This window comes from Schistocerca nitens, chromosome 3 (assembly GCF_023898315.1).
Source record: "Schistocerca nitens isolate TAMUIC-IGC-003100 chromosome 3, iqSchNite1.1, whole genome shotgun sequence".
Taxonomy (NCBI): domain Eukaryota; kingdom Metazoa; phylum Arthropoda; class Insecta; order Orthoptera; family Acrididae; genus Schistocerca; species Schistocerca nitens.
This window is the reverse complement of record NC_064616.1, coordinates 576621247-576633181: the sequence shown is the minus strand read 5'-3', so window position 1 is coordinate 576633181 and position 11935 is coordinate 576621247.

Sequence of the window (11935 nt, the reverse complement as noted above, 5' to 3'; positions counted from 1 at the left end):
CTTAGAAAAGTTAGTTACATTTGTGTTTATGACGTTGAAACATTTTTGTCATGTAACACATAATTTCTCATCTACCAAAACTATATTAATTTGAAATAGTAGCCGTTGAAATCACATTTCATAATTTATGAAAGATCATGGTTTGAACACAGCTTCATTGCTACTTCATTAAACAACCAGTTCCGGTCATAAACGGACCCTCCTCTGGTATGGTGTGACGTAATTAATGAGATGCTTGACAATAAATAATTATTAACAAGCACCTTCAGAACATGCCATTATACATCACATTATATCTGAGGAGGGTTCGTTTCTGACCGCAACTGGTTGTTTAATAATGTGATAGTACAGCTGTGTGCAAACCATGATATTACAAAAATTTCTAGAAGCTGTAAATCTGCACCTCTTCAAAACTAGGTGTTTTACAGTTTACATACAGTGTTTATAGGTTTAAAGACTGTCATTTTATATGCATATGACCTGAAAAATGAAGTTGGGTCTAGCACTTGAGTTTTTGTAAACTTTTGAGTCGGGTATGAAGCTGACGCTCCAATTAGATATGGTTTTTTTTACAACTGATACTCAATTTTTTTTTACTTCTAAGTTGGGTGATTTTTTATCTTTTCAGTTTTGTCGATTACAAATGTATGCATATCCCCTTTCATTATTACGTTACTTTAATATTAATTACAGCTCTGACGACGCAATAGACGAAAAGTAGTAAATGAAAAAAGTACATACTTCCCGGGTTCGATTCCCGGCGGGGTCAGGGATTTTCTCTGCCTCGTGATGACTGGGTGTTGTGTGCTGTCCTTAGGTTAGTTAGGTTTAAGTAGTTCTAAGTTCTAGGGGACTGATGACCATAGATCTTAAGTCCCATAGTGCTCAGAGCCATTTGAACCATTTGAAAGTACATACAGGGCCACTTCGTGATGATATTATGAACTTTTAGGAACGATGGAGAATGGCAAATGTATCAATTTGAGATAAGCGTCCCTGGTCCGCAAACCTCTGACAGAGGTGCTCTTCTACTGCAAGCTCTTTGTTTTCCATATTTTGGGAGCAGGTAGTATGGACCAAAACAAGAAACAAAGTCGAGTAAACGTCGGCTCTAGAAGGCGTACCTTAAGATCTATGAGCACTTGTTCATCTTCACTACTGTGTAATACATCTCTTCCACTGAAGAAGTGTTCGTAGTTCTTAAGGTATTCATTTTAGAGCCTATGTTTACTGGACACATTTTTCCTGTTTTGGACCATATTTCCTGCTCCAAAAAGATGGAAAGCAAAGAGCTTGCAGTACAAAAGATGTGTTTCACAGTACAAAGATGAAAAAGTGTTCATAGCTCTAAGGGAGAGATATGCATTTCAGAGCCCATATTTGCTAGACATTTTTTCTTGTTTTGGTCCATACTACCACCTCTGAAAGATGCCTACCCTGGAATATTAGCAACAACACTACCGGTACATTTCATCCACTGACAGTGATATCAGAAAGATATTCGTTTATTTTTTTCGATTCGCTCGTTTCCGGAAGAGGGGCCCTTACCTCAGATCGATAGATTTACCTTTCTCCACCATTACTCAAAGTTTGTAACATCACGGAATCACCCTGTATATTAACTGATCAAGAAGATCAATTTATATTAATCGTAATGTCAAATGGTTCAAATGCCTCTGAGCACTATGGGACTTAACTTCTGAGGGCATCAGTCCCCTAGAACTTAGAACTACTTAAACCTAACTAACAAAAGGACATCACACACATCCATGCCCGAGGCAGGATTCGAACCTGCGACCGTAGCGGTCGCGCGGTTCCAGACTGAAGCGCCTAGAACCGCTCGGCCAGATCGTAATGTCATTTAGGGACTTTATTTTCTTTATTAATATGTTTCACTTCATTTAGTGTCTCATACCACATCAAAGGGAATCTTTTTCCTGGCCTTTATCCCCTATATTCACGGGGTCGAAATGTTATTTTTTTGGATTTGGGAATGTTAGTGGTATAGGGTAGCCAAATGCCCTTTCTGTCGCCACCACCGAGTGAGGTGGCACAGTGGTTAGCACACTGGTCTCGCATTCGTAAAGATGATGGTACAAATCTGCGTCCGGCATTCCTGATTTAGGTTTTCGGTGATTTCCCTAAATCGCTCGAGGCAAATGCCGGGATGGTTCCATTGAAATAGCACGGCCGATTTCCTTCCCCATCCTTCCCTATCCGAGCTTGTGCTCGGTCTCTAGTGACCTAGTTCTCGGCTGGACGTTAAACATTAAACTCCTCTCTCCTCCACCTATCGCCACCCTATTTTCTGCAGGTCATTAGACAGTACCTCACCGCCTTGTCGGACGGGCGATGGATTGGACGAAGGGGCCCAGTAGAATGGTTTTCTTATTCATAGGACCTGAATCTGTTGGAGTTAGCCGGCCTGTGTGACCGTGCGGTTCTAGGCGCTTCAGTCTGGAACCGCGTGACCGCTACGGTCGCAGGTTCGAATCCTGCCTCGGGCATGGATGTGTGTGATGTGCTTAGGTTAGTTAGGTTTCAGTATTTCTAAGTTCTATGGGACAGATAACCACGGATGTTAAGTCCCATAGTGCTCAGAGCCATTTGAACCATTTTTTCTCTGTTGGAGTTATGGTTATGGAGACAATTAATGGCATTAGTGTGTGCCCAAGCATCCAAAATGAGCATCCGTTCAGGAGCATGTGGCCAGGGCTTGTGACGCAATCCTAATGGAGTCATGATGAGTATTTGAAGGAGGCTGAAGGGCTGTGTAACCATATTCAGCACTATAATGTCTAATTTTACATAAGAAACAGATGGGAATGGGATGACAGACTAGCCAGTATCTGACTAGTCATTGGTTTTCGGATATATCATTACAGGATCTTTTCTTCTAGTTTTGACCAATATTGTCTCCAGCAGGAAAATGTGACTTCTCTTAAATATCCTGTATACACTACTGGCCATTAAAATTGCACGAAGATGACGTGCTACAGACGCGAAATCGAACCTGCAGGAAGAAGACGCTGTGATACGCAAATGATTAGCTTTTCAGAGCATTCACACAAGGTTGGCGCCGGTGGCGACACCTACAACGTGTTGACATGAGGAAAGTTTCCAACCGATTTCTCATACACAAACAGCAGTTGACCGGCGTTGTCTGGTGAAACGTTGTTGTGATGCCTCGTGTAAGGAGGAGAAATGCGTACCATCACGTTTCCGACTTTGATAAAGGTCGGATTGTAGCCTATCACGATTGCGGTTTATCGTATCGCGACATTGATGCTCGCGTTGGTGGAGATCCAATGACTGTTAGCAGAATATGGAATCGGTGGGTTCAGGAGGGTAATACGGAACGCCGTGCTGGATCCCAACGGCCTCGTATCACTGGCAGTCGAGATGACAGGCATCTTATCGGCATGGCTGTAACAGATCGTGCAGCCACGTCTCGATCCCTGAGTCAACAGATGGGGACGTTTGCAAGACAACAACCATCTGCACGGACAGTTCGACGACGTTTGCAGCAGCATGGACTATCAGCTCGGAGACCACGGCTGCGGTTACCCTCGACGCTGCATCACAGACAGGAGTGCCTGCGATGGTGTACTCAACGACAAACCTGGATGCACGAATGGCAAAACGTCATTTTTTCGGATGAATCGAGGTTCTGTTTACAGCATCATGATGGTCGCATCCGTGTTTGGCGACATCGCGGTGAACGCACATTGGAAGCGTGTATTCGTCATCGCCATACTGGCGTATTACCCGGCGTGATGGTATAGGGTGCCATTGGTTACACGTCTCGGTCACCTCTTGTTCGCATTGACGGCACTTTGAACAGTGGACGTTACATTTGAGATGTGTTACGACCCGTGGCTCTACCCTTCATTCGATCCCTGCGAAACCCTACATTTCAGCAGGATAATGCACGACCGCATGTTGCAGGTCCTGTACGGGCCTTTCTGGATACAGAAAATGTTCGACTGCTGCCCTGTCCAGCACATTCTCCAGATCTCTCACCAATTGAAAACGTCTGGTCAATGGTGGCCGAGCAACTGGCTCGTCACAATACGCCAACTGATGAACTGTGGTATCGTGTTGAAGCTGCATGGGCAGCTGTACCTGTACATGCCATCCAAACTCTGTTTGACTCTATGCCCAGGCGTATCAAGGCCGTTATTACGGCCAGAGATGGTTGTTCTGGGTACTGATTTCTCAGGATCTATGCACCCAAATTGCGTGAAAATGTAATCACATGTCTGTTCTAGTGTATTATATTTGTCCAGTGAATACCCGTTTCAAATGGTTCAAATGGCTCTGAGCACTATGGGACTCAACTGCTGTGGTCATAAGTCCCCTAGAACTTAGAACTACTTAAACCTAACTAACCTAAGGACATCACACACATCCATGCCCGAGGCAGGATTCGAACCTGCGACCGTAGCGGTCGTGCGGTTCCAGACTGTAGCGCCTTTAACCGCTCGGCCACTTCGGCCGGCAATACCCGTTTGTCATCTGCATTTCTTCTTGGTGCAGCAATTATAATGGCGAGTAGTGTATTTATTGCTGCTGTTGGAACAGGTCACCATACGAATGTTCATGTTCCTCTCAACACAAATATTTGTCTCCGAGGTAAAAGATCGTTGACCAGTCTTTTATTGCATTTCAATGTGTTTGATTCAAGTTCAGAGGATTCACTCATTACATAGGTCACTTTCATTTGATGATTTACCGAAATTAATTTACAATATATTCTCCATAGAACGGTTATCTTGCTGGCAACACGTTGATAGTACTCCAGACGACATTATGGATATCTATCGTTTAACAATAATTTTTATGTGATATTTACCTCTCTGAAGGACATGGAGCAAATTGACCTGACGGTTATCGTTTTCTCACTGTATTCCTACAAGAGTTGCAAGGACATGTGATTCTGCTACTACTTTATTTCATATACATTTTTTCTGAGCCAAACTTCTCGCGAAACCTTTCGGCAATGTACATGAAGGTGGTGCACATAAATTACATGTACCAAGTAACCGCGATATATAAAATTCTGCTGCTCTGGGTACATTTCACTGACATTCTACGCAAGCTAATTTCATTGCAACCAATTCAGCACTTCCAGTGATTATTGTACAAACTTCCAGTGATTATTGTACAAACTTCCAGTGATTATTGTACAACTAAAACGATTACAGAACATGGCATGTCATAAAAAATTTAATCTGCGCAGATAGCGGTCCCACTGCTCTTCAGTCAAATCATACGAAGGACAATACGCAATTGATTTCTTTTTAGAACTTGTCACTATTACATATATTTTCAGTCTGTGACTTCTTGTCAGTTTTACAAATATCTGTGTCAGTGGATTTTTCTCTGCGACATGTACAGGGTGTATCAAAAAGAATCATAGGATTTGGCACGTCTATATTTCTAAAACTAATAAACGTATACAATGAATTTTGTTTTTTGATGAACGGGAAACTCAAAAAGATTTTTTCCATACTTTTTCATAGGCGTTCAATATGTCCCCCCTTGAGATGCACGACATATGTCAGTGAGGTATTAAAATTGTTCCCACGCTGCAGCGAGCATGTCTTGAGTTACAGCTTAACAGCTGTTGCTATACGATGCCTCAATTCATTCATCGTTGTTGCTAATGGACGCACATACACAGAGTCTTTTATAAACCCCCCACAAGAAATAATCACATACAGTCAGGTCCCGTTGATCTTGGAGGCCAGTGATGTAAGATTGAACTCCACACGTTATTGTTTGTCACCTTCACGAAGAGCTTTCAGTAGACGAATTTTGTATGGTTTCATGTGTAAACGTCGACCCAACACACGCTAGACTGAACTGTCGAGCTGCACGGCGAACGGATTTCTGCGGACTCCTTGTGAAACTATGGCACATGCGTTCGATGTCTGTGTCAGACAGTCGTTTAATGGACAAAGCAAGAGCATATGGACTATCGGACCTATTGTGTGACTGGATTGAAGAATTCCTAAATAACAGAACGCAGCATGTCATTATCAATGGAGAGAAATGTTCCGAAGTAAGAGTGATTTCAGGTGTGTTGCAGGGGAGTGTCGTAGGACCGTTGCGATTCACAATATACATAAATGACCTTGTGGATAATATCGGAAGTTCACTGAGGCTTTTTGCGGATGATGCTGTAGTATATCGGCGAATACACAGAAAGAAAGATCCTTTATCATTTAGCTACAATATAGCAGGTCAGCAACTGGAAGCAGTTAATTACATAAATTATCTGGGAGTAGGAATTAGGAGTGATTTAAAATGGAATGACCATATAAAATTAATCGTCGGTCAAGCAGATGCTAGATAGATATTCATTGAAAGAATCCTAAGGAAATGCAGTACGAAAACAAAGGAAGTAGGTTACAGTACACTTGTTCGCCCACTGCTTGAATAATGCTCACCGGTGTGGGATCCGTACCAGATAGGGTTGATAGAAGAGAGAGAGAAGATCCAACGGAGAGCATCGCGCTTCGTTACAGGATCATTTAGTAATCGCGAAAGCGTTACGGAGATGATAGATAAAATCCAGTGGAAGACTCTGCAAGAGAGATGCTCAGTAACTCGATACGGGCTTTTGTTGAAGTTTCGAGAACACCACCGAGGAGTCAAGCAGTATACAGCTCCCTCCTACGTATATCTCGCGAAGAGACCATGAGGATAAAATCAGAGCGATTAGAGTCAACACATAGGCATACCGACAATCTTTCTTTCCGCGAACAATACGAGACTGGAATAGAAGGGAGAACCGATAGAGGCTCTCAAGGTACTCTCCGCCACACAACGTCAGGTGGCTTGCGGAGTATGGATGTAGATGTAGACACTGGGTACGGCCCGAAGATTTGCCGATACACAAAGAACCTTTTTCTCGGAATTGTTCATGCCATGGTCTAATGCTCTGTGCTTTAGGAGGATCCACACCATATCTAGTGCGAAAGTCACGCTCAACAGTTATTACTGACCCGCACTGCGCAAAACTAAGAACACAAAACGCTTTCTGTTGTCCCGACACCACTTTTACTAGAACTGAAGTGGGCGCAGACTTCTGCTACCTAGCGGTAACTATGTAAATCTCGAGAGTTTGCTCTTTCCAACAGAATGTTTTTCACGCACATATCTCAAATAACGTAATAGTTGTGATTTTTTAAATCTGATGATTCTTTTCGATACACCCTGTATTATTCTGGAAGACAAAAAGTTGTAATTCAGTTTTAAAAAATGTGTATGTCTTTACCTCGGTACTTGCTTGAGGAAAAACGTTATTAATGATTTTATGAGCTCCTTATCGCTATTCGTCCAAGTGAAAATAGATTATCGATATATTTAATATTTCAGATATACATTGCCTGACAAAGAAGTGAAGCTACCAGAAAGGAAAGAGGAAACAAGTTGAATGAGATATTATTTCACTGATTACAATATCGAGTCAAATTTGCACAGAGCGTGGCAGCATGAGCCCACTTATCAGTATGACGATGCACCCCTCTAGCCTGCATGCATGCATTGATTCGGTCGGGAAGGGTGTCATAAAGCCGTTGTACCCTCTTCTGAGGCAAGCTGGCGCACTACTGTTGCAGTTGGTCATTAACATCTCTGCCATTGGCACTTGGACGGAATTGACGTCCGAGTTGATCCCACACATGTTCTAACGGGAACAGATATGGGTATCTTGCTACCCGCGGGAGTATATCAGCATGACAAAGTTCATGGACGCATGAGCCGTGTTTGGACGAGCACTGCTGTCTTAAAAAATGGCACCACAACACTGTCGCATCAGAGATAACATTTGAGGACGCAGGAACTCCTTGACGTACCGTTGTGCAGTCAGAGTTCCCTCAGTCACTACCAACTGAAATCTGAGGCTATACCCAATGGTTTCCCACACCATGACGCTAGTAATAACACCACTGTGCCTCTCCAAATTGTTGGAAGAAAGGGAACTCTCCATGGGACGCCGACATGCTTGCCGACGATGGTCGTACGGTGTTCATCGCTGAACACAATGCGATGCCATTTATCAGCAGTCCGTTCTTCCCGGTCATGGCAAACTTTGTGTTGTGGTGTTAACGGCAGCCTAGGCACGTGACGGCAATTTCCTAGTCCAGTTGCTGCTAGTCGCCGACCAATGTTGCGTGATAAAAAGGATGTTGCAGGGAGTCCATTACTGTTGTCAGATGCCAGTCGCAGATGTGAAGGGGATACGATGTACTTGGTGCATGATACAGCGATTCTCCCATTCGTGGTCACAAATAGTGGACCGGAAACTTGACGAGAAGTAAGCCTACCCTCACGCTCCCATGCTGTCAAACACTGGGCCACTGTCACATCCAAATGCACCACAAAGATGAATATTGCACGATTAAACCAGCGGGCCAAGTGGAAACCCACGACAAGGCCCCTTTCAAACTCTGTCAGCTCCTAATTACACACAGGACACTGATTACAACTATGAACAAGGTTCCTCGTGACGACAGCCTGGTATAGAATAGTCTCAACATTCTACTCGAGTCAAACTATATAAAAAAAAAAAAAACGTTTTCGATGGTAACCTCGATTGTTTTCGTTAGGCACAGCTTCTGTTGTATACTTCGAGCACTTTGACGTGGCAGACGGCCACGAGGAAAAATAAGGGAGAGGCTTCACTTTATAGGAAGTACCAGAAATTAGTTATATGTGGTGACTTTAATATTAAGTTTTTATATGATGGTGCAAGAAAAACTATGTTGGCAGATCTAAATTCATACGATCTGATGCAGACTGTGTTTTTTCCAACTAGGGTTCAGGGGAACAGTAGCACAGACATAAAAATATTTTTATTCGTTCTTCATTACTACATGGGCATTCTGTTAGTAATAGGATGAATGGCCTTTCGGACCATGATGCACAAATTTTAACACTAAAAGGCTTTTGTACTTTAACAAATGTCATGTATATGATTACAAACTATATAGGAAAGTTAATCCAACAGCAATAGTGTTTTTTAAACCTCGCCAAGGAACAAGAGTGACAGGATATTTATAGTGCCTATAACATAGATGACAACTATAATGCTTTCCTTAATACATTTCCCATGCTCTTTGAGAGTTGCTTTCGATTAGAACGTTCTAAATGGGGTACTAGTAGTAAAAGGCAGCCTGAGTGACTGACTAGTGGGATAAGGATATCATGTAGAAAAAAGCGGGAATTATATCAAAATGTTAGAAGTAGTCACAATCAAGCTACATTACAAACAGCACTGTAAGGTGCTTAAAAATGTTATTAGGAAGGCAAAGAGAATGTGGTACGAAAATAGAATAGCTAAATCACAGGATAAAATTAAAACAATATGGTCAGTTGTGAAGGAAGTGTCTGGTCAGCAGCACAAGGTCGACGATATAAAGTCAGTTTGTAGCAAAAACACTTCTGTTACTGATAAATCAGATATGTCTACAGTATTTAACGATCATTTTCTGAGCATTTAGTTTCTTCAGGGAAACATATAACTCTCTTGGCAAGTGCCTTTCCGGGGTTGATGTCTGAAATACTCCTCTGTGATACAGACAAGTGTGAGATTTAGTCAGTAATTAAATCACTGAAAACTAAGGACTCTCCTGGACATGATGGAGTGCCTAGCAGAATATTGAAGTACTGTGCTGTACATGTTAGCCCTGCATTTAGCCATATTTGTAATTTTTCCTTAAGGAATGGTCAGTTTCCTGAACGACTGAAGAACTCAGTAGTAAAGCCGCATTATAAAAAGGGAGAAAGGGATGATGGAGAAAATTTTAGATCTATTTATATGCCATCAGTGTTTGCTAAAGTTATTGAAAAGGCTGTGTATGTAAGGATAATTGATCATTTTATATCACACGATTTGCTATCAAATGGACATTTCGGCTTTAGAATTCGTTTAACAACTGAAAATGCTATAATCTCTTTTCTGTGTGAGGTACTGGATGGGTTAAACAGAAGGTTTCGAACGCTAGGCATGTTTTTTTATTTAACTAAGGCGTTTGGTTGTGTTCATCACAAAATATTGCTCCAGAAGGTGCACCATTACGGAATATGGGGAGTAGATCACAATTGGTTCACCTCTTACTTTAGCAACAGACAGCAAGGGTCATTATTTACTGTGTTGGGATTGGCTGTGATGTGGGGTCTGAGCGGGGCACGGTCAAGTGTGGGGTGCCCAAGGGATCAGTGCTGGGGCCACTCCTGTTCTTTATCTATATAAATGATATGCCCTCTAGTATTACAGGTAACTCTAAAATATTTCTGTTTGCTGATGACGCTAGCTCGGTAGTAAATGATGTTGTGTGCAACATTGGCTGGGTTTGAAATAGTGCAGTTCATGACATAAGTTCATGGCTTGTAGAAAATAAACTAAAGCTAAATCACAGTAAGACTCAGTTTTTACAGTTTCTAACACACCATTAACAAAACCTGACGTGTTAATTTCACAGATTGAGCATATGAGTAGTGAAACTGAACAGTTCAGATTTCTAGGTGTTCAGATAGATAGTAAACTGTCTTGGAAAGTCCACGTTCAGGATCTTGATCAAAGAGTTAATGCTGCCATTTTTACTATTCGAACGGTATCTGCAGTGAGTGATTGTTCGACACGAAAATTAGACTACTTTGTTTATTTTCATTCGCTTATGACGTATGGTATTATATTTTGGGGTAACTCTTCGCATTCTAAAAGGATATTTTTGGCTCAGAAACGGGCGGTTAATGCAATAAGTGGTGTAAGCTCACAAACCTCTTGTCGACTCCTGTTCACGAGTCTGGGTATTTTGACATCGCCTCTCAATATATATATTCCTTACTGTCATTTCTTCTTAACAAAATTAGCTTATTCCCAAGAATAAGCAGCTTTCACTCAGTTAATACTCGGCAGCAATCAAACCTGCATTTGGATAGGACTTCCTTAACTCTTGTGCAGAAAGGTGTGCAGTATACTGCTGCATCCATTTTCAATAAAGTACCTTTGGAATTCAAAAACCTTAGCAGTAATCCACGCACTTTCAAATCGAAACTGAAGAGTTTCCTCATGGGTCACTCCTTCTATTCTGTCGAGGAGTTCCTTGAAATAATAAGCTGATTCTTGCTGTATTGTTGATTTCGTTTACTTAAACGTATGGCTTGACTTTTTTCGGGTTCATAAACATTTTATTTTTATCTGTTATTACTTTTATGTCGTAATTTCATGTACTGACACGTTTCATGACCTTGGAGATTTACTCCTCAATTTAGTCCTACGGAACTTGACGTGTAAATAAAAAAAAATAATAAAGTAGGATCGCCGAGGGCTGTAGAGAGATGCGGAGGAACAAGTCTCGCCCACATCTCGCGGGGCTGTCTATCTACGCCCGTAATTTGTGCTTTTGTGAAAGCAGAATTGACGCATAGTCGCAGGGATGCACTCTTTCTGGCATAGTGGGAGTCCTGCTAAAATCCATTTACAGACCAGGATTAGTCTCTTCTCTCATTTTCAAATAAGAAAAGAAAATAACGATCTATGCACAAAAAAAGCAAAGCGGTTACACAAAGCACTAACGAGGGGCCCTGTAAATTCAAAGGCCCCTGAGGCGACGACTGTCCTTAATTGGGCGCAGCATCTCCTTTATCTTCTTAGGTGATCGTAAAATGGGAAAACTGGGCAGACAAGGCATAAGACCTGTCTTCCTGACATAAACGATGGAGGCTACCGTCCAAAGCTCGTGTTTGCAGCGTATTTTGACGAAGTAAAAATGCCGAGGATATTTTATACGTTAATTGCAACTATTTACAGTTTGTTTCATTCTCCGCGCTTGAAAAGTAATGGGTAAAGGAATTGTAGGCATACTGCATACTGGAGGAGCGAAATTCTTTTCACATTGCGGTTATGCAGGCTCTGATTTTC